This window comes from Myotis lucifugus, unplaced genomic scaffold, assembly GCF_000147115.1.
Source record: "Myotis lucifugus unplaced genomic scaffold, Myoluc2.0 scaffold_150, whole genome shotgun sequence".
NCBI lineage: Eukaryota > Metazoa > Chordata > Mammalia > Chiroptera > Vespertilionidae > Myotis > Myotis lucifugus.
This window is the reverse complement of record NW_005871198.1, coordinates 563,762-586,435: the sequence shown is the minus strand read 5'-3', so window position 1 is coordinate 586,435 and position 22,674 is coordinate 563,762. Positions and strand designations below refer to the sequence as shown.

At 42.3% G+C, this 22,674-nt stretch overlaps 1 protein-coding gene and 1 pseudogene across 2 annotated transcripts in view; one reads left to right on the top strand and one right to left on the bottom strand.

Annotated features, from left to right (window-relative positions):
* ARHGAP18 (Rho GTPase activating protein 18) overlaps positions 1-22,674 on the bottom strand; it is a 124,040-nt gene that overhangs the window by 63,715 nt on the left and 37,651 nt on the right. The window lies entirely within an intron of this gene.
* On the top strand, positions 3,319-4,204 carry LOC102425993 (annotated as a pseudogene).

The window sequence follows — 22,674 nt, the reverse complement described above, 5'->3', positions numbered from 1 at the left end:
TTTTTAAAATCTATATTATTCCATACAAAAATATATTATATAGTGAGATGAGTAGCATTGTTTCACATTTTTGAAACTGTCTTTAATGTCTGGTTTAATAGAAGACATCTGGATTCTCACATCTGCTTCTGCATTCAATCTTTTGCCATATTGCATGTCATGTAGCCTCTGCCAAACTCCACTGTATTCTTATGAGAGAACAAGAGTGAGAAGGGCCAATAATGCCTTGGTGTTGCTATGAAAATCGTTTTGATCTCCTAGACCCCTGAAAGGGTCTTGAGACCCCAAGGTGTTCCTGGACCACACTTTGAAAACTGCTGCTCTAGGAGTTCTCAAAAAACAACACCTAACGCACTTCTAAAAAGCACTTTTTAAATCTGTGGGCAACACTCCAGAAAGCCTTACTGAAAGAAACAGACATGCTTTCCTAGTGACTCTTGACCTACTTCTTTGTTTATTTTAGCTTCGTTTTACAGGCTTTCATCAAAACTGGGACTTATTCCAATGCTATATCCATATTTAACTTATACTACAATGAGAAATAATAAAAACGTCATTGAAAACCCCTGCCTTGCCAACGCCTTTTATCATTTGCTTTTATCCATCCAGTATAAGAGGAAGAAGTTCTCTCTAAGCTTCTCCTTCTGGCCAGTGCATCTGAAAATGTGTATTTTCCTTCATGCTCCTTTGTCATCCATACCTCTTCATACAACCATCTCAAGGAATTTATTTGGAGCTATGACATTTCTTTGAGCCATCTGGCCCAGCCCCTGCTTTTTGTATGTATCCACTCTATCAAGAGGCCTGTTGCTATACTTCATAGCAGTCTGTCTCCTGGTTCTGCCTCTGCCAGAGGCATTTCTGTGACCCACAGTCTGCTTTCTTGAAGTCCTTTGATGCTAAGACTTGGTTTTGTTTGTTTTCCTATAAGATCCTTTCTTAAAGAGATACTTTCTTTCATGCTCCTCATCCTACATTTATTTCCAATGCAGGAAAAGAAGTTATTGGGTTGGGAGATGAAGACTGAAAAAGATGAAGACTGAAAAAGATGTTGTTTTGTTTTGTCCTAGTTTTAATGTGAAAATTTTTTTTTCTTATTCAGATCATGACTTATCATCAACCATAAGGACTGTTATGCCCAGATTCCAAGATCCCCAAAGACCAGACTAGGAGCCAGCTCGATGCAAAAGCAGAAGGTCCTTTTATTGGGGGCTAGCCAACCCGACTCCGCCTCAGGCCAGCCCAGGGACCAGGAGGAGAGTGCCCCCGCGTGGGAAAAACCGGCTTTAATAGGGGGGTGGCGCGAGGGGATTGTGGGCCCTGCCGATTGGCCAGGTGTAAGCCGGGTCTTGTTACACAGGATGTGGTCATATCTATGGCGCGCACTTCCCTTGATTGTCATTGGTTAGTTTAAAATCCCGGGCGTGGCCAGCAGAGGCCTGGGCTTCCGGGAAGAAGGCCGCACGTGGCCCCAACATGGAGGATACAGGCAAGATGGAGGGCATAGCCCTCGCCCTTTCAAGGACCAAGTATATTTTAAATAAAGTCATATTTATTGACATGTACACTTTAGAATGATATTGGACCCTAGAGAGTTAAACATATCCCATCATTTTCTAAGTGAGATAATGAGGCTCCAGGGTTAAACTTTCCCCAAAGTCACCAGCAAAGTGATGGTAGAACCAAGATTAGAGTCTGCATTTCTTCTTCAGTGGTCATACCAAACAGACTAGAAAGGGGAGAATTTAATTTTTTTCTTTTTGCATTAGATGCTCCAATCTCTCTGGTCTGTATCTCACAAAACAAAAACCAGAATGATCCTGTTGACAGGCCATAATTAATGCTTTTAAAGGACCACTGCACTTATCTGGAGAAAAATACATTTAACCATCATACCATACCTCTTTAAAATGCATAGAAACCTTTTCCAATGCATTTTCTAAGACATGGTTTGTTCACACTGGAGTATAACTTCAATATACCAGGGTGTGTTTTTTTTTAACTGTTTTGAAGATGTTTAAAATTTTTTAAATATCTTAAAAATTCACTCTGCTTTTCCACCTACATTATCTTTATGCTGGAGGGGGGGAAAAAGCATGAATTTCTGATGTGTAGATTTTTCTTTTTTCATTTTGGCAGGGATATTAAAGAAGTAATCACTGCCATAAAGGGATGGTGCCGCTATTAATACTCTGTAATAGCCCTGTCCATCAGAATACACTGAATTTGAATGACTATGAGGAGCTGCAGCCTATGAATGACCCAAGTCATTTTTCCCCCTTGGAAGTGAATGCCTACTATTGTTTAGCTGAAAGCAGTAATTATTAGAAGTGGCTCTGACAACCAGGAAGAAAGAGCACTGACAAAGCCTGGAGGTAGTAAGAAGTTGATTAGAAAGCAGTGTCACACTGGCCTCTCCTCACACCAGGCAGCCTTCAGAAACCAGGAAAGGATTCCACATCTCTTCTCTCCCACCCAATTGCTATAGTTTAAAAATATATAATCTTACTTTTACTTTTTGCATACATTACCCCTTTGATTTGGAGGGGACAATACAACTTATTCATTATTGCTTTCAGCTTTCTTTTTCTTTAAAAATAAAAGTCACTCTAGCACTTAATAGTCATTCAAAGTGTCCACCCAATTTTGACACACAGCAAAACAATGAGTAAATGAACTGATTATCCTCTTAAAAACGTAACATTGCCTAAGCGAAACTGACAGAAGCAGCCCATTAGTGACCCTGTTGAGAGATAGCTTTGATAACTTGGCATTATGCCTCTTACAGAAAACTATGGCAAAACCAATTTATATGAGAACATCACCAAAACAGGGATATAGGCAGTGAGCACCACCCAAGTCTAGTAGCAAGAAATAAGGCAAGGTACAAGATGGAAAGGCATATGGGAGAGTCAGTTGGAGTCAAGGCAAGGAAACACTCCCTTCCCATTTAGAAATAGACACAGGGTACATAAAGGGGAAATTATGGGCTATCACTGGCCACCAGACATAGGTCTTTCCTGCTTTAGAGCTCTAGTTCTGGGTGGAAGTGAGATCCCCTTTGTTCCCCAAATCTCTCTCATGAGGCCGTTCTTCCTCTTCAGTTGGGGAGACAACAGTAGCCAAATGGGAACCAAGGGATCTGAATGTTAAGTCTTCTTCCAAAACAAAGGATGAAAGTATCTGCAGTGGGGCTTTGACATACTAAATAAAAGGTCAGGATCTTGGAACACTGGTTCAGAGCGTAAGCAATTGTGTTTGCATATGCACTTCAATTATCTATCACACTCTTTTCTGGTTTGGGGGGCACAAGGAACCATGAGCAGCAAAGTTTCCCGGGACACCCTCTATGACAGTGGTTCTCAACCTTCCTAATGCCGCGACCCTTTAATACAGTTCCTCATGTTGTGGTGACCCCCAATTTCATTGTTACAAATTGAACATAATTAAAGCATAGTGATTAATCACAAAAATAATATGTAATTATATATGTGTTTTCCGATGGTCTTAGGCGACCCCTGTGAAAGGGTCGTTCGACTCCCATAGGGGTCGCGACCCACAGGTTGAGAACCACTGCTCTATGAGGTGGTCCTGCACGGGAACCAGCGCAAGCTCTGGAAGTTTTCTGGACACTGAGGACTGCAGATTAGCTTGAAGAACTATGAACCTCAGAAGGACAAACACTTCTCGGGCACTATCTGGCTTAGGTCCATTCCCCACCCCAAATCCTCTGTATGTGTTCCAGGGGAGCAGCAGCACTGTAAGGGGGCCAGGCCATGGATATCCCCACATGGACATTGAGGTGCTGAAGAAACTCAACAAGAATAAGAAACTGGACAAGAAGCTAGCAAAAAAGTATGATGACTTTTTGGTTTCAGAGTCTCTAATCAATCAGATCCCATGAATTCCTGGGCCCAGATCTGAATAACCTTTGTATGCTCTCATCCTTGCTGACTCACAACAGGAACATGGTGGCCAACTCAATGGAATAAAATCCACGATCACGTTCCAGATGAAGAAGGTGCTGTATCAGGCAGTGGCCATTGGCCACGTGAAAATGACAGATGATGAGCTTGTGTACAACATTCACATAGTGGTCAATTTCCTGGTGTCATTGCTCAAAAAGAACTAGCAGAATGTCCAGGCTTTATACATCAAGAACACCATGGGCAAGGCCCAGCAACTGCACGGAGGCACTGCTTAATGAACCATACTGCAGTAATCATCGATCACCAGCAATTGTATCCACCCCACACGCTGTACTAAGAAGATGGAGGGAAGTTACATAGTCAGGAATTGGGACCATCAGGCCGGGAAATAGAACCGGGAACCCAACTAGGTGAAGTTACTAACTTATTAACTGGGCGTGTGTAGGAGACATAAGCTTTAAAATGTATGGATATTGCTAAGATGGGCAGCTTGAAGATAACCAATCAGGAGCTAGCAAGGCTGTCTCCATCCCCTAAATTAAAAGCACATTTGCTTTCTCTCCTCCCCCCCTTCTCCCCTCCCCCCCAAAGCACAGTGGATACCTGACATTCCTGTTATGGGGGAGCACATCTCTGTGCCCATGTGGCTTATGGCCATGCGGGCCTCACACATGGACTATTAGACTTTAATTAGCTTGGACACTAAACTACTCCCGACTGTAATATGGAAAGGAAGCTCTGGACATTGACCTGCTCCCAGAACCCCAGCTGCACCTTTTCCAGGACTGGATTCTCCCAATAAACTTCGGTTCCATTAATTGTTTTTGTCCACAACTTCATTCAAGACAAGAACTTGGACTCAACACCCTACAATTTTGGTATCAGTACCTTCCAGTTCATCTCCAAACTCTTTCCATTTCTTGCTCTGGTCAGTTAGAGAGCTACCTGGAGACTAGACAGCAGCAGCTACTTTGCATTCCAAGCTTGGGCTCTCCAGGTGGATCTGTGCCCCAGTTGGCATTACTTAATTTCATAACCTGGTACCTTTCTTCATGGGGGCCGGAATAAAGAAAGACATTTCCTCCCTTCTTCTGTCTCTCCATAGCCCTCACCACATCCTGTGCTCATATTCACACTTGTCTCTCTACCCCTAAATCGTGTGTTCCTTGGGGCTGGTGTTTTTCATATGGTATCCCCAGATTCAGCAAAGGTCTTGCCACAACAGATGCTTGGGGACTGCTCAATTAATCATTGCTGCCTCAAAAACAACAACCTCCACTTAATTTCTAACGGTTTTTTGTTGTTGTTGTTTTGTTTTGTTTTTAATTTACTTGCACAAAATTATAAACGAATAATGCAGGAACATGAAAAGTAGACAGTAAAGAAATCAATCATCAGGAAGCCCTAAAAGGTCATTGATAAGTAATTGTTCTATGCATCTGTAACTACTGGGCGCTTAGTTTGAAAGCAAACTTCCTTATCAGGGAGTAGAAAAATACAAAAGAAAGGGCTGATTTCATATCAGATTGTATCTAATATTAAGTCACAAACAAGCACTGGCATACAGTTTGTTAAGATGAATTCCCTGGTTCCATCGGGTCAACTCAATCTCTAAAACAAATTTTAAACTCTTTGTTGGATGCTTACTATATATTGAGCACCTTACCTGAGATGTCTATTCAACCAAGCTATTCAAATGTTTACCAGGAGATAGACCATACATGACACTAACACCAGGTACAGGTGGAATTTTCCAGTTCCTCACTGAACTAGTGGCCCAGACAACTGTCCAGCATGGGCCTCTGGGTCATGACCTCTCCTTTAGTATCACCTCTAACACGCTCCAGGCCCTGCTGTGGTATACCATTCCTTCCTCAGTAAAATTTCACTTCCTCTCTCACTGCCACTACTACCCCTTCGCCTCCACCTCATCCCCTGCTCAATCATTTCCATAGGTTCAGACCAGTAATTGGAGGTTGCCTCCCTAACCCATCCTGAGATCCTCCACTCTCCCTGCAGTTTCCCACAGTCCTCCTGGGTTTGCACTCACTGATCCATTAGTAAGGTTGTTCTTTCCTGAGCTGGAGTCCAGCTTCCTCATCACAACTGGCTATACCTGGTTCTTGTTTCACAAAGTCATCAGGCTTCAAAGGTAGTAGTTATCAGCATCCAAAATTTTTGCCAAGCTTTTATCCATTTACTTTTATTGCTCCTGACAAGTCACATTTTTTGCCTTTTCCATTGCAAATCTGTGCTCCTCTGTTCTTCCTGAGGAATCAAAGTTCTCAACACGTTTTCAGAGGTGAAGTGAAGAAAAGGATTCACTAATGAAGACCAAGAGTCTTTCCATCTTCTCTGAACCCATATTTGAACCCATCGTTCAAAGTCCCCTGTCCTGCCTTCTGTTAGGTTGGAATCTCATTATTACAATTGACCGATATGCCTTAGACCCACATTAATACAAACAGATAAATTTTTGCCCACCAGTGTGCAACTCTCTCACATACTAAATGTAACATACTTCAAGATCTGGAACCCAGAATAGATGTTTAACTGTTGGCCAGGAATTTCATTTGAGGTGCTGACTGAATACAAGTTGACAAATTACAATTTTCTGACATCCCCCCAGTTCATGAAGTTGCTATTGATTCATAGTGTCTGCTATCATATGGGTTCTAACAGAATATTTGTCAATATCACACACAAAATATAAACATATCTTTTAACTTAATTTTGGAATAGTACTGGATATAATAATGGTTTTACTTATTTCCTATGGGCAAATTTCTTGCCATTTCATAAGACTTTTATATACATATTAACACCAACTTTTCTATGCTAATAAAAACATGGACAACAGGCAAAATTAGGTGAAAAAAACCTTTTGGTAATAACTAAAGCTAAGTAAGTGCGCATATTATGGAAGAGATGGGGGCATTATTATCAGACTCTTCTTAGTTCTTTGTGACTATTTATTGCAATAAGCAGAGAAATCATCCCCCATATCAGTGAGGCTATAGAGGCATAAAAACAACCTTCCGCCAGCCAGATAAACAGTGGAAGACAACATTAAAAGTGAAAGGATATCTGTGTTTCAAGGATATTAATGAAAAGAGAGAAGATGTTTAAACACTAGAGGCCCAGTGCTTGAAATTCATGCACTGGGGTGGGGGGGTTGTCCCTCAGCCCAGCCTGCACCCTCTCCAATCTGGGACCCCTCAGGGAATGTCCGACTGCCGGTTTAGGCCCCACAGGATTGGGCCTAAACTGGCAGTCAGACATCCCTCTCACAATCCAGGACTGCTGGCTCCTAACTGCTCACCTACCTTCCTGCCAGCCTGATCACCCCCTAACCACTCCCTGCCAGCCTGGTCGATGCCTGACTGCTCCCCTGCCAGCCTGGTCACCCCCAACTACCCTCCCCTGCAGGCCTGGTTGCCCCCAACTGCCCTCCCCTGCTGACTTGGTCACCCCTAACTGCCCTCCCCTGCTGGCCTGATGGCCCACAACTGCCCTCCCCTGCCAGTCATCTTGTGACTGTGGGCACCGCCATCTTTGAGGGCATGGCAGTGAATTAGCATATTCCCTCCTTATTGGCTTTGGGTACCACCATCTTTGCAGCCTGCTGCTCAGTCGTTTGGTCGTCCCTCACTAATTCCCTGCTGGCCTGTTCGCCCCACGAAGCCTGTTCAGTCATCTGTTCGGTTGTGATGGTCACTTACGCTTTTATATAGATAGATTATTTCAAAGTAATGCCAGTGAATATAACAGTAAAACAATTGGAAGCAGCAACGACAGCCTGGCAAGTCCTGGGTAGAAAGAGAAAGCTGGTTCATGTGGACTGCAAAGTGTAATTCCATGGAGAGCTCCACATGACTTTCAAATACTATAACGCTCCACCGATAAAGACTAAAGGCCAGGGAGCATTTTATAGGCCAGGTGCTAAAAGTCAGCTCTATGGAGAAAATGGAGAGGGTGGAGAAATAATTTCCAGCTAATCAAATAATTTAGTCAAGCTTAGAAACAATTCACCCATAATATTTTCCTCTACATGTCTTCAGCAAGTCGGTAACAAAGTAGAATATGTGGATATTACAGGATAGTTTTTTCCTTTTTAAATGAGATTATCTAAGGCTGCTTTTTTGCTTTGTTTTAGAATCTGAGCTGACCCAACACGAGACAGATGGGAATGCAAGTAGCCTAAAAGACACATGAAATAGAAAAAAAGAATATGGGAAACTAAAGGCAATTTCCAATTGAAAAATACTGCTTGTGGGTGAGGACTTCAAGATTAACATTTGAAGGGGAAAAACAAAACAAAATAAAAATCCCACAAAAACAAGTGTTTTGGGCAAAAGTCAGACTCTCTGCTCAGAGGATAGGACCAGGGCTCACGAGGCATGGGCAAGGGTTATGGGCAAGGGTTATATGGAAAGAAATTGTGAAAACCTGCAGTGGGTGAGGGAGCAAATGCAGACAGCAAAGGAAAAATAACTAAGGCTATTCCTTAGCATTACCACATACTCTAGCACAGTCATGGACACCTGGACACCTGGAGCTCTGGCAAATGCCACCCACAGACAATCAAGTTCCAGAAGGATTAAATCTCCTGTAACTGTCCCAGTTTAATTCCTATCCCGGTCACCTTAGGAACCCTTAAGGGTCCTAAGTCTCAGGCTCACTACCAAGCTTATGCTAGCCTATTGTTCACCCGCTGCTTACATGGGACAGCAAAATTCTCATGTATCCAGAAGCAATAGGGCATTTGGTCCCAAAATGCCATTCCATGTGGGAATTGAAACAGGCTAAGAAGTCCACATGCAGTTAATGACCTTGAGAGTTTCCTCCTTATCCACAGCCAAGGCTATTAGCACTCTATAAAAAGCCAATGCTTTCTGCACAGCAAAAGAAACCATCAACAAATCAACAAGAAAGCCCACTGCATGGGAAAACATATTTGCCAATGTCATATCTGATAAGGGCCTAATCTCCAAAATTTATAGGGAACTCATACAACTTAACAAAAGGAAGATAAACAATCCAATCAAAAAATGGGCAAAGGATCTAAATAGACACCTTTCAAAAGAGGACATTCAGAAAGCCAAGAGACATATGAAAACATGCTCAAAGTCACTAATCATCCGAGAAATGCAAATCAAAACAACAACGAGGTACCATCTCATACCTGTCAGACTGGCTATCATCAACAAATCAACAAACAACAAGTGCTGGAGAGGATGTGGAGAAAAAGGAACCCTCGTGCACTGCTGGTGGGAATGCAGACTGGTGCAGCCACTATGGAAGACAGTATGGAGTTTCCTCAAAAAACTAAAAATAGAACTCCCATTTGACCCTGTGATCCCACTTCTAGGAATATATCCCAAGAAACCAGAAACACCAATCAGAAAGGATATATGCACCCCTATGTTCATAGCAGCACAATTCACCATAGCTAAGATCTGGAAACAGCCTAAGTGCCCATCAGTAGATGAATGGATTAGAAAACTGTGGTATATCTACACGATGGAATACTATGCTGCTGTAAAAAAGAAGGAACTCTTACCATTTGCAACAGCATGGATGGAACTGGAGAGCATTATGCTAAGTGAAATAAGCCAGTCAATGAAGGAAAAATACCACATGATCTCACTCATTCATGGATAATAAAGACCATTACAAACTTATGAACAAAAATAGATACAGTCTGCCTCGAACAGACTATCTGCAGCGGGAAGGCCGGGGAGGGTAGGGGGGCAGAAGGGGGTGGTAAGAGATCAACCTAAGGACTTATATGCATGCATATACACATAACCAATGGACATAAGACACTGGGGGGTAGGGGAGGCCAGGGGATTGTCAAGGGCGGGGGGAAAAAGGAGACATATGTAATACCCTTTGTAATACTTTAAGCAATAAAAAAAAAAAGCCAAGGCTTAATCAATAGCCAACTCAAAGATTTCCACCTCCAGTCATCCTCTGCCACACCTCTAGTTCTCTCCTCCCTTTCCATTGCTCCATACCTTGATTCTCCTTTCTGCCCATTACCCACCAAAGAAACAATCCAGGTTGTTTGATTTCTTTTTTTTTTTTTCCCCTTAACAAAACCTGCTGGATCACCTTTCTGAGCCCCACATTCTGCACTGGCCAAGACTACTGGGACCTCACATTCCAGGTAGGTCTGATCCCCCTGCCCTTCTCCTTACCAGCAAAGACACATAGAAGAAAGAACTGTTGTCTCAGGAAGCTAACACTGCAGAAAATATCAGCCAATGGGCTGTTGAAAAGAGAAGAGAGCCTCTAGAAACAAGAACAGAGTCTAAATTTAAATTCTAAAAGGAGAAGGTGAAAGGATTAGGAGAATGTGGTACCCCGGGGCAGAAGGCCACATTTGTGCAGTGGGTACCAAAGCCATGGTAATCAGGGGGGTGATGGCCTCAAAGATGAACTTCCTTTACTGTTTTGCCAGGATAACTCTTCAGAAAGACCCAGATTGTCAGATACTCTGCAGTAAAGATCCAAGACTAAAAACTTTTTTTCTTTTCTTTGTTTTCTTGTTTGGTTTTTTTAACGTCAATGTTTGAAAGCTAACTATTAAGGGTCCCCATCTCATAAAGGATTTTAGTTATCTGCTGAAGCTGGTTCTATAAAGTAAAATACATAACTTTTATATTTGTGAAACTCTTAAGTATATGCCAACCAATCTAAAACAGGAATGTTAATTTCTTAGTCCAATAGCTTTGTGAATAGAAAGTTTCACTGAACAATAATCTCCACATTGACTTGTTAGTCTTCCTCCTTTATGGATGTTGGTCAAAATGCTGTCAGTTTTGTTTTTGAAAATCATTGTGGTTATGGTTTCACAATCAAATGAATCCACATAAGGAAGTATATTTTCCATTTCAGGTAATGAAGCAGACACTGGAAAGACCCCGGGAGTTGGAGTGCACTCAATACACCAATGTTTTGGTGGAGTGATGCTATGGAGCTTGGGTTCTTGTTCGTTAATAATAAACAGATAACTAAGTTGTGATTCATACATTCATTCAACAAATATTGACTCCTCATTAACTGTGAGGTACTAAACGTGCTGATGTCCAAGGTCCAAAGAAGCACAGGTCTTCACCTCTGATCCCCTAAAGTCCATATTGTAATGGAGATAAATCATGTAGGAAAATAACAATACACGGCAGCACTGGCTTCATGCTATGTGGGTGGTACAGACAGCAGGCGCTACAGTGCTCACTTCCACTGAAACAGAGGCAGGCACAGATGCCAGAAAGTGTAACAAATGTTTGCAGCCCCGTGAGAGGTTTAGAAGGGAGATTGCAGGCCCTTGCTATACCTCATCCTAATTTTATAAAGCTCTCTCCAGAGCCAACAATGTCTTCCTGTTATTTGATTCAACTTTACTTTCCTCTAATTTAAGTCCATTTCCTCTGAGCAAATAAAGAATTAATCAGTGTCCTATTTATATCAACCCCTTTGCTGGGAAGAGCTTTAAGTCAGTTCTTTGCTATACCTTGAATTGGCCAATGACTATCAGTCCTTTATTTTTCCTTCTATATTTTACAAAGTGGTGTCTTGGAAATAGAGACTAATATGGATATATATATATATATATCCTATGAGTACACATTCTTTTTTTTTTAATATATTTTATTGATTTTTTACAGAGAGGAAGGGAGAGAGATAGAGAGTTAGAAACATCGATGAGAGAGAAACATCGATCAGCTGCCTCCTGCACACCTCCCACCAGGGATGTGCCCGCAACCCAGGTACATGCCCTTGACCGGAATCGAACCTGGGACCCTTCAGTCCGCAGGCCGACGCTCTATCCACTGAGCCAAACCGGTTTCGGCATGAGTACACATTCTTAATAGCATCTGAATTATGAGGAACTACCTACAGGTAATAGCATATAATCTTTGGTTTGAAATTTTCCCTTTGGGTCTTTTTTGGATTGGCTCTGCAAGTGAACCATCCAGGCTGATGTTCATTTTAAAAACAAGTACCTGTTTAGGCCCTCGTGGGTGGTCCTTGGCACAGACACCAAAGTTAGAAACCTAATCAAAAATGCTTTTTCTTCCTCACTAAAGAAGTGAGCACTATTATTGTTTCCTATGGTTCTGCCTTCTTTTTAAAAAAGCCTTTGCCGATCATTTGCATTAATATTATGCTAATAAAAGTAAGGGGATGCTAACTAATTCAGTCTCTTCAGTAGCAACTAAGGATCAGAGACAGAGAGAGAGAGGGAGAGAGGGGCAATTTACATATTTTCATGATTGGAGTGAATTGGCGTTTAAATACTTGTCACCATTTCTGAAGAATAATAATACATGTTGGGCTAGCCTGGGCAGAAGTAATTTCTCCAGTGGAACCATCTAAAGCCCAACTATTTCAAGAGACATTCTGTTTCTAAGTATGCATCTCAGATGACAAGGATGAGCATTCAAACACAGGGCAGCCATCTGCATCATAAATAGATTTCAGTTCCTCCCTGCAAAAGGAATTCATTTACTGCTGAAGGCCATTCACTTTCACTTCTGAGTGCTTATTCCTCAAAAAGCTTCCAAGTATTATGAGAACAATGATTAAAAGAGGATCTTTCCATCTGCACTGCATTAGACTACAAGACAGCCCCTCCTGCAAAACTAGCTTTGCATAATTCATTGTGCCATTTTACACTCTAATCAGTGAATGGCAATAAGCTATGGAGTGAGTACAGAGGAGGAAAGAGAGACCGACACTTACTGGCTACCTTCTAGGTGCTCACCTAGCTCTCACTTTCGGCTGCTCTCCATGAATCATAGTACATGTACCCTCACCTTATCTCCAATAGGTTCTTAATCACACCTGAAGTACTGTCGTCATTTGTACTGCATATTAATGTCCCAAGAAAGAATATTTTCTAGGTGATTATCACCCGATAGTGTAGAAAAGAAAATTCTACTGGGAGACAAGAGAACTTGGGCCGTCTCCAGCTCTACTGTGCGTTGTGTGCACGTGACAGATAATTCACCCTACAAAAAGGAGGACAATACCTCGTCTCTTCCAGTTCTAAAAATTATGTAAGTCTAATCTGTACACACTGATTTTCACCTATAAAGCCTTCATTTAACCTGCCACTTCACCTTTAGTGTTGCATTTTTCAAAGAAGGAGAAATTAAGGTGAGGTAGGGATTTGTTTGTTATTTGGAAATCCATTTAAGCAGGAAAAGGAATCTATGAATACAGAAAATTCAAAAAACAACTGCTTTCAGCATCTCAAGTTTACATTACAAACTTTTAAAGTTATACGCTTTAAACACTGAAAAATTAATTAAGCAGATGGTTTTCATGATGATATGTATGCAATGTATAAGATTTTTAAACCAGAAACAGTAGTGAGAAATTATGTGGGCAGTAGGCTTGAGGCCAGGGAGCAGATTTTATACTACAATTTCTCACTTTCCATTTCTTATTACTCCCTAGGGCATGGTAAAAAGAAATAGAAACAAAACATTTTGAATTATATATTTATAAGCGACATAAATGTATAGGTGGCATATGGTAAGGTCCCTAAGACTCAGTTTGCTAGTTCACCAGGAATGGAAAGAATTGTCTCACAAGGCACTACAACTTGAACTGGATTCAATTGTAGTGTCTTCACATAAATGATTTTTATTTTCCAATCAATAACGCATAGCAATTGACAACGTCACCCAACTCATTAAATAATTGACAGATTCTTAGCACAATTGGGCCGTGGCAGGAAATCTTCCTGAGTGGTTTTGACTGTGACAGTAAATTGTTTTACACTAGTGCTACCCAAATAAATTAAAATAAAATAAAATAAAAGGCAAGCCTCAAAAGTGATGAGCTCAGTTGGGACCTGCTGAATTTAAAATAAGTGGGAGGCCCCTGGGTGACATCAGGATACCCACAGCTCACACCATCTTCCGTGAGATTCATTTGTCTATCTCTGTGCCTTAATCAATGGTCCTTCGGGTGCAATGTGTTCCCAGGACCAGCAGCACCGGCATCGAGAGGCGGAATCTCAGACCCCTTCCCAGATCTGCTGTATCCCAGTCCCCATTCACCCACAATTCCCAAGTGTCTCCTACATACACTCAAGATCAGCAGCTCTTGACACAGGTACCGCCTGGAGGGAGGATAATTTTAGAAGTCATCCACCCATATAGGGAGTGGCGACGAGCTCACAGGAAAGCAGCTTAAACAGGATAAAAGAATCTGTGGGGCAGGAGGAAGAGGTTTCATGCTTGGACTTTAAAAAAGAATCATCATAAAGGTAAACAATGGCTCTCTTTTTTTAAAGGACATTAAATAAAAACTGAACCAAGAAGAAAAGGAGGAAAAAACAAAGGAAACAAACTCTTGAAAAATAATGGTTCTTTCATCCATATTTAAGCTCTAAAGAACTTCCATTTAGCCCTGGCCAGTAGCTCAGTTGGTTGGAACGTCATCCCATAAACCAAAAGATTTCAGGTACAATCCTGGTTGGGGGTGTGTGGGAAGCAACAGAGCAATGTTTCTCTCTCTCTCTCTCCCTCTCTCTCTAAAATCAATAAAAACATATCCTCGGGCGAGGATTAAAAAACAAAACACTTTTATTTAAACATTAATTTGAAAGAATATATGTACACCTATGTTTATTGCAGCATTATTTACAATAGTCAAAATTTGGAATCACCCAAGTGCCCATGAGCAGATGACTGGATAAAAAAGAAATTATGGTACATTTACACAACAGAACACTGCTCAGCCATAAAAAAGAAGGAAACCTTACCTTTTGGGGCGGCATGGATGGACCTGGAGAGCATTATGTTAAGTGAAACAAGCCAGTCAGAGAAAGACAAGTACCATATGATTTCACTCATATGTGAAATCTAGTGAACTTAAATAAACTTGCAAACAAAATAGAAACAGACTCATAGATAGAGAACAGACTGACAGCTGTCAGAAGGGAAGGGGGATTGGGAGCTTGGTTAAAAAAAATCTGAAGGGATTAAGCAAAAAAACAACAAAAGAACTTTTTTTTCAGACACAGACAGCAATATGGTGATTACCAAAGGGAAAGGTGGTGGGAGGAGGTAGAAGAGGGTAAAGTGGGGATAAATGGTGACGGAAGGAGACTTGACTTGGGGTGGTGAATGCACAATACAATATACAGATAATTTATTATAGAACTGTCTACCGGAAACCTATATAATTTTATTAACCAATGTCAATCCAATAAATTCAATTAAAAAATAAAAAGAAATAGGAGTACTTTATTTTAATAAAAATAAAACTTCTATTTATGTTTAAAATAAACTCATATTAATGTTCCTGAATATTCAAGGATGCTGAACAACAAATTCATTTGTTGAAAAGCAAATTTGATGGGAGCGGAGGAAGAATCAAATGGAAACTTGGTGGCCACTACTTGCTGGGCAGAGGGCAGCAGAACCAAGAGAGAATCAGAAGGCCTGGGTTCTAGGCTGGCTTCCCCAGGCAGGCACCTTACCTGCGCGCCAGCCTACCCAGCTGCATGATAAGAGAGCTAGAGAACAAGACATTCTCTCCTCAGATTCTCCAGCTGAGACCGGCTATGATTACACTGGCAAAAGGTGAGATTCACTTTTTGCCTCCAAAGACTTCCTGACAATAACATGAAGAGTGTTCCATTCCCCACCCTCAGCCCATTGCAACTGCCTCATCCCACCAGCTCACCCAGTGAACAACTTTCCTGAAGTTTTGTTGAGAATCCAACAGCTACGCAGAGCTGATTTCCGAGCCGTATTCTGTGCCCTGTCTCCCAGGTGACACTGACGGCCCTGCCTGGGTTGCCACGCACACACCCGGGAACACACCCAGGAGGCTGAGGCCTCGTAACCAAGAGCCCCTCCCACGACCTGTGCAGGTGGTTGCTCCCTGAGGGGCGAGACCTGCTTCTGAATGCTTCTGGCCAGATGCCAAATGATTAAATACCACTGTGCAGCATTAGCATTCCGTGTAAAAGCCTTAAAATATTTTTTAGAATTTGGTCTTACCGCAGGTCACAGCAGCAGAGCTGGGAATAGCACGCTGTGCTTTCATGTGGGGAGCATGCACAGGAATACAAATATGGCAGGAGATGAAAGCGCAGCAGACAGACAAGGACAGGCTGCTCTTTCAGCAGCAGGAGCCCCGCTGAATGGCCATCAGGGCACCATGCCTACTTCTCGGAACACAGTGTAAACCCACCCTCTCCTTCTGAAGAGAGTGCAATTTGTCTATTGCCATCCTCTTGCCTTAAATGATGCTCCAAGATGGATCTGGAGAGGTGGTTTGTTCTTCCAGAGCAGATGCCCTTCACATTAGCATGTGAAAGCTACTAAAGAATCTCCTGCAATGAATGCTTCCCTCCACAGGAAGCTGCATCAGATGGTCCCCTCTGAGTGATAGCAAACCCACCTGTGCAGGCCTTCTTTCTGGTCCAATGTGCACGGGGTCACAGGCACATCTACCAGCCACGTAGCCAGGGAGCTCTTCAGTTAACATCAGGCTGCCCACAGCTCACACCCATCTTACACACGATTCATTTGTCTTTACCTCTGCGTCTTTATCACGTGGTACCATTCAAACACAGAGGCACACTAACCCTGCCAACTTTTATTCCCAACACATCTTCAGTTCCTACAGAGAAATTTAAAAGCCCCGAATCTGCTGGGAAAGGGGGGAAATTCTCATGCTGTATTTCAAATGAAAATGCTAATTAAATTTTCATTATCTACGCCACACAGTGGCTGCATTATAAGAATAAAAGGAGCACTTGATAATTTGCCAGGAACAGTGATCACAACAAGGCGAGGTGGTACCACTGTTAGCCCCAGTTTAAGGATGAGGAGACTGAGGCTCAGAGAAAGAAATCAACAGGACCAGGGAAGCCAGGACACAACCCAGGCCCAGTGGCCCCAGACCCCATGCTTCAGTCTCTACAGGAGAAAAGCATTTGAAACCTGTCCTCAGAAAGAGTCGAGTTATGATGGAGATAGAGCTGGAATGAACCTAAGGATCGCTAAGTCAATTCATTGGTAACAGGTCTGAGCTTCACCGCTGGCCCAGGAGAGAAATGGCAGTAAATCCACTGTAATTTCCAATCTGCTAAAGACATAAGTGATACATGCAGGCACTCCAATCTGTCTTCCTCTAACACAGGCTTTATTTTTTAAGAGCCAAAGAACTGGGTTCAAGTTCAGCACGAAACCCTCTGCATCCTAAGTTTCCTAGGTCTCATAAAGTCCAGCCCTTAATTATTCAAATGTGATTCTGGCAAGGTAGAAAAATTGGATGATTTGCCCAGTGACATACAGGTAGTTAGTTGCTGCACCAAATCTCTAAAAAGGTTGCTGTGTCCCAGCCGGTAAAGAGCATAAGCAACTACCCTCCATTAGGACAGATGGTATTATGACAGAGAAAACACATTACTCTCCAACTTTATCACCAGGGCAATAAAGACAGGCAATAAATACTCTTTTATTGAGCATTATTTTCCCTCTGTGAACTTTGAGAGCCTAACCCACTGATCCTTCGGCTGGTCTAAGGAACGATTAACCACAGTGTTACAACTTCATATATTTGCCAACATATTCTCACCTTTTGAAAATAACTCCTTTGGAAAGAATGGGGCTGTTCATATAAAGACTTTGAGAGAGCCCTAACCGGTTTGGCACAGTGGAGAGAGCGTCGGCCTGTGGACTGAAGGGTCCCAGGTTCGATTCAGGTCAAGGGCATGTACCTTGGTTGCGGGCACATCCCCAGTAGGAGGTGTGCAGGAGGCAGCTGATCGATGTTTCTCTCATCGATGTTTCTAACTCTCTATCCCTCTCCCTACCTGTCTGTAAAAAATCAATAAAATATATTTAAAAAAAAAAAAAGACTTTGAGACGTCACAAACTAGGAACCTTCAGGCTAGATCTGGCTGGCAGAAATGCATGTTTGTCCAGCAGGGTGCTTCAAACATTTTTAGACTGGCTTCCCACATTTTTCTCTTGCAACATGTCCTTCTGGGCAGTCAGCAGGTGCCATGGGGCTGGGCCCTATGCACAGGGGATATCATTTTCCAACCCCAGTTGGGAATCCACATATGAGGAGGGCTGACAAGTTATCAGTGGATTTTCAACTGTGCAGGTGGCCGACGCCCCAACTCCCTGAAATTGTTCGAGGATCAGCCGTACTTCCAGTTTGCCATAGTTCCCGCCAGTGCTATCTGGATGTTATGCTACCGGATGGTCCTTGTGGGCACCTGGTTTTCAGTTTCTGCTTTCCTGCATCAATATTATGGCATTAAAATAAAAGGACCCACTATTTCAAACCCATCGCCAATGATTAACATCTAAATTCTGCATCAAAATAGGGCTCACTTTATCTAGAACAGTGGTTCTCAACCTTCCTAATGCCGTGACCCTTTAATACAGTTCCTCATGTTGTGGTGACCCCCAACCATAAAATTATTTTCGTTGCTACTTCATAACTGTAATTTTGCTACTGTTATGAATCGTCATGTAAATATCTGATATGCAGGGTGTATTTTCATTGTTACAAATTGAACATAATTAAAGCATAGTGATTAATCACAAAAACAATATGTAATTATATATGTGTTTTCCAATAGTCTTAGGCGACCCCTGTGAAAGGGTCATTCAACCTCCAAAGGGGTCGCGACCCACAGGTTGAGAACCACTGATCTAGAAAGAAGCGAAGGTAAGAGGTTGCCCTAGGGATACGACTGAACTGGGAGATTGGGTGTCTTGATTCTGGTTTTTCCTCCATCAGGAAATAGTTATATTACTTTGATCAAGTCATCTAACCTCAATGGATCATGCTTACTTCCACATTTGTAAAAAGGGCAAGTTGGGCTGGCTACTTAAGATTTTTATTATTCCAACTAAAATCCCGTAACATGTCTCTTATTCCAACCCTTTGCAAATATAGGCATTTTTCCCAGAAAGAGGGGTCTTAGTGAAGGGGGCACATGAGGGATTCTAGTCACATTAACCGGAATTTGATATGTGGTTTCTGTATTTTTCATGAAATCTTAGGCAAGTTATCTAAAACTCTTTGCACCTCAGTTTCCTCACATTCATTCGTTTACTCAAAAGAATTTATTGAGCATCTAATATGTAATGGGTACCTTCTAAATCCTGGGGATTCTGCAGGGAACAAAACAAAGTGCCTGCTCTCATGAAGCTTACATTCTAGCGGCGAGGAGACAGAAAGTAAGCAAATATTTATAATCTGTCAGATGGTGAGAAATGCTATGAAAATAAATTAAGTGGGTGAAGAGAATGGGAGAGGAGGGGTTGGTTGGATTATTAAAGATGGGAAGAGAAGACCTCTCTGATAAGGCACTCGAGTAGAGACCTGATGAAGTGGGGAGTAGGGGAGGTTCAGCCATGCAGCTATTTGTGTATAAATTGCTCCGGGCAAAATAAATTGGTAGAGATTGCTCTAGGGGTTGTAAAAACTTAATGATGCAACTGGCAAGCAGAACTCCTGACAGAGTCCTGTGATGAGCTGCTTTCTCCCCCACTTCCACCCTCTCCTCTCTCCCTCCTCTAAACAGGTAGAGTCTTCAGGATGTACTGTCTGCCTTTACCCAACACCAAAGATAGCAAAGAAAAGCAGGCCAAGAGTGAGAAGACCTCACCTCTAATTCCATGTTCAAACCAATGACAATCTACAACTGTCAAACCCTATTTTAGAAAGAGCACCAAATCCTTCTTCAGCTGTGTTCTGAGAAAAATGCTTTCATAATAAAGTACTTCAAAATACATACACGTAGTTAAAATTTATGATCTGCTCTCCTCGGAGAGCGGGAGACAAGCATAGAGGTTAACATCACAGTCTCCGTGTCAGAAAAACCTGGATCCTGTCCCAGCTCTCTGCTTGTTGCCTGTATGACCTTGGGCAAAATCTAAACTTCTCGGAATCTCAAGCTCCATTTTTTCACCTGTGAATTGAGGACTAGCAATGTTAGCTCTTTTCACAGTTGTGGTGATACTTGAATGAGCTTATGTTCATAAAGCACGTGGAACTTTTTTGGCACAGAGGATAGTGCCCAGTGAGGAGTAGCTATTTCTATCAGGGCTATGGTTTGCAAGTTACACACATCCATTCTGATTAAACAGAAGAAAGTTGTTTTAAAAGCTCACTGGCTGGCTCCCCAAATGTCCAGCAGCCAGGAATAATGCCCCAAATCTTACCACGGAGTGGTCCGGGACATTGGCACAGCAGACAATGCAACACACACACACACACACACACACACACCGTGCCTGCAGCACCAGATACTGCCCTGGTTCTCAGTAAGAGGAGAGCTCTGCCTCCCAGCAAAGCTGGGGAAGTAAGGAATTCCCCAAACCAGAATGAGAACTCAGATGCTGGACAGTCAAAAACATTGGCAGGTGCCCAACCCCACCACTATTACAAGATACACATCCTTTGGAGCATGTGCTAGTTTGCTCATGCGCCTTCCTCACCTAGAATGCCCCCGGCCCCTCGCCATACAGCTCAGCCCCATCCTGGAGGCTCCTGCTCTGGGAAGCCTTCCAGCCTGACTCCGCTGCCTGCTTCTGCCCTTCCCAGCTAATGCTCTTACAAGGGACCTCATTATAAACTGATTTACACCCTGACTATGCATACACATTCACAAACAGGCACAAATCCTTTAGGGAATACACAGGGTAGAGATTAAAAATAAATGCATATATGATTATAAATAACACTGCCTGGTTCACTAATCATTCCATGCGTGTATATCTCAACCCACCAATGAGGCCATAACTCCTTGTTGACAGGCAACACCATCCTTTTCTCCTGTACCTGTTAGAAGCCCATTTCCTGTTCTTTGCCAATGCTTAATACCTCCTCCTTTAAATCTGGGATAGAACACAGTTTTTATATTGAGGGTCAAGTATCTAATTAATCTACACATATTCTTTTGTTAAGGAAAATAGATTCAAGCTACCATATAGAATGGGGAAAGCAATTGGTGTCAACAAATTTCACAAAAGATTAAAGCACTGTAACTTATAATGATCACTTTATAAGATCATTTTTACTCCTTATTTTCAGATTTTAAAAAAACTCACTATCTTCCCACTCTGAAAAGTGGGGGAATCCCACACTGCCCCATTTCACTAAGGGGAAAAAAAAAACCAAAACAGGTTTGTAGTTTTTTTCCCATGGAATAATATCTCCATCTTGTGGGCACTGTTGCTCAATGTTTTAAAAAAACCCTGGTGACATTTTCAGAACTGTGACATCTATTAATACTGTTCAGTGTTAGATAGAATTAAACTACAACCCCTATTTGGCCCAGAAGCCAGAAATCCCCTATGTCTTTAAGAAATGCTTTCTGCACAGAGCACTTACAGATTTAAACAATTAAAAGCCTACAATATTGAGGGAGGCATCAAACAGGTCTACAGAAAAAGAAAAGATACATATATATTTTTGGATCCAGAGATACCTAAAGAGGAAGTCCTCCCATGAAAGGGTTCTGTTCTCCCAGTGAGTAATAAACTCATTGAGGAAACATTTATTGAGTTTCAGGGTGTCTAGCACAGTGTTGGCTATTATACTCGGGCCAGGATCTGCCAAGCAGAAGGCAATACATAAGTGAAGGGCAAGGAGAAACTGACAAGAACCCCAATAGTTCCCAACAGGCTCCTGACCATGGGCCGGAGGCTGATAACGCAGCCTGGGCTCTGGTCCAAGGGAAGCAAGGTTAGCAGGCATTCAGAATATGCGCGTGCAACAAAGATGAAAAACAAGAAGGGAGAGGAGGTGGTGAGACAATGGAACAATGGACAAGCAAGAGGAGGAAGCATCAGTAGTATCCTTTTCATCCAGGGGACGAAAGAGCATGTACATCTATCAAAAAGCAGTAAAAACAAAAAGTGAGAAAAGAGTCTGAGAACAGTTTCAATCTCTCTTTTCTGCACTTCAAATGCCCCCTGAGAATTTGAGCAAGTCTGCAACTCACAGGTTCCACAGATACTTAAAGTGCCCTTGTCACTACCTCCCATCCTTTTGAGATAATTATCATGCAACAAGCTTATTTGGTCTTGCTTATATTCGCTTTCCTTCATTCAGATAGTCTTTTAGTGGAGACAGGGGAATTGTGCTTCCCAAGCCAGACATGATGTCAACCCACTGTTTCTAGCCATCATTTGCTTCAGAACAACCTTTTCTGTTAAAGAAGGTTATCACTGCAATGCAGAGCGCATGTGCAGAATAAATGCAGCATCCTCAACCATTAGTCCCCAAACCATCCGTTTATCCAAATATTCACCAAAAATATGTACAAACATCCTAAATTCGACAGGTCTCATCATCTCCTACTTCTCCTTTAAATCTCTTTGTAAACCATAAAAGGAGTCAGCACAAGAGCAGCCTGGTCCAGTCCGTTCCGAGGTCCTTCAGTCTCCCATTCCAGACCCTCCGCTGCCCGAGCTTTTTGCCCATCCAGACTGAGGTCCATCCCCCACTTCTCTCTTCAAGAATCCAACTGGTCCAACATCACTCGCTTGCCAAGCCCCCCCACCCAGGTACCTCTCCTGTCACAAGAGCCTCCTCTGCACAGTTCCCACTCCTTCTCACACCCTCCCTACTTTTCCTAATGCCCACCACAGCCATCGGATGCAATCCCCGGGTCTAATGAGATCCCTGTCCTGAAAGAGCCTGCGTGTCATAAGGACAAATGCAAGCTTTTGAAAAA